Source organism: Paramisgurnus dabryanus, unplaced genomic scaffold (genome assembly GCF_030506205.2).
Source record: "Paramisgurnus dabryanus unplaced genomic scaffold, PD_genome_1.1 h2tg000218l_1_34576__unordered_in_group6, whole genome shotgun sequence".
NCBI lineage: Eukaryota > Metazoa > Chordata > Actinopteri > Cypriniformes > Cobitidae > Paramisgurnus > Paramisgurnus dabryanus.
Window position 1 is genome coordinate 32,501 of NW_027394120.1, and position 1,461 is coordinate 33,961.

A 1,461-nucleotide genomic window follows, 5' to 3' on the forward strand; every position below is an offset into this window, starting at 1 on the left:
CATAACTGATTTAATGAGCCATTCGCAGTTTCACTGTACCGGCCGTGTGCACTTAGACCTGCATGGCTTAATCTTTGAGACAAGCATATGTTACTGGCAGGATCAACCAGGTAGTGTAGCCGTAGGAGAGCCTCGCTCTGACCCGGGGTTCACGCGGCGCGGGTCCCGGTTTCCACCCCCCGGGGGGAGCGGGACCGGGGCCACTCTCGTGTGGCTCTCCCCTCTCGTAGGCTGAGGGGCGGCCGGGTGGGCCGTAACCGAGGAAAGGTGCGTTTCGCGGGGCCGGGTGGCCGCGACGGGCCGGGGGCGTCTCCGCCCTCGGTCGCCGAGGCCCTCGCCGGCCGCCGGTGGCGGACCTTCGCGTCTGACGGACCGTCTGAGTCTCCCGCGGAAAGGGTCGGGCGGGCTCCGGAGAGCCCCCCTGGAGGCGAGAGCGCCGGGTCGGGGAGGAACCGACCGCCCATGGCGGCCGACGCGCTAACGTCGGCCGGGCGGAGGCCTGCCCCAGGCGCAGTTCGATTTCCAGAATCTCAGGGCCATGACACACAAAGCGTATCCGGGCGTCACCCCGTAACGGGTCATTAAGGCTGAGACGTGGGCGGCCCTGTCCCGCCCGGGGTTTCGTTTAGCGGCCGACGCCGGTTCGTTTTGCGGCCGAACGACGCCGGTTCGTTTAGCGGCCGAACGAAGCCGGCTCGTTTAACGGCCGAGGCCAGCCGGGTTCGTCCCTTCCTTGGATGATTTGCCATTCGTAATAAGAATCGTCACTACCTCAGTGCAGAGGGACTTTTTCGAGGCATTTGTGTCCGCTCGAGAGGCCTCTCGCTGGGCTCGAGAGGTCATGGGATCCGGTAGCCTATCACCTTGGAGAATCAGCGAGGTGCTCTTCCCTATATACCCGATGGCACCTGTTCGGGCCACCGTCCCCTGCTGGACGGGGCCCGGCTCTGTACCGCCCCAGACAGAGCGCCTTCGTCGGTCACGAAGGCAGGGTCGTGGACCCTGGAAGCGCACGAGCCACCCGACTCGGCTTCCATAGCGGCTGGCGGCCCTGGCCCGCCCGAGACGAAGCGCCTTCGTCGGTCAGACAGATAGGGTCGAGGACCCTGGAAGTGCGAGAGCCACCCGACTCGACTTCCACGGCGGCCCGGAGGCCGGGCCCGTCCCCGTCCGTGCCCGGGGACGGGGCACCTTCGTCGGTCAAACGCGTTGGGTCTTGGACCCTGGAAGTGCACGAGCCACCCAACTCGACTTCCATAGCGGTCGGCGGCCCCGTACCGCCCCAGACAGAGCACCTTCGTCGGTCACGAAGAGAGGGTCTTGGACCCTGGAAGTACACGAGCAACCCAACTCGACTTCCATAGCGGTCGGCGGCCCCGTACCGCCCCAGACAGAGCACCTTCGTCGGTCACGAAGAGAGGGTCTTGGACCCTGGAAGTTCACGAGCAACCCAACTCGACT

At 65.8% G+C, this 1,461-nt stretch overlaps 1 non-coding gene across 1 annotated transcript in view; it reads right to left on the reverse strand.

The window, feature by feature from the left end:
* The window catches only part of LOC135765519 (18S ribosomal RNA), a 1,855-nt gene extending 1,742 nt beyond the window's left edge, over positions 1-113 (reverse strand). The window contains exon 1 of the ribosomal RNA XR_010540799.1: positions 1-113. This exon is cut by the window's left edge and continues 1,742 nt beyond it. This is a non-coding gene — a ribosomal RNA (18S ribosomal RNA).
* Between the last annotated feature and the right edge of the window lie 1,348 nt (positions 114-1,461).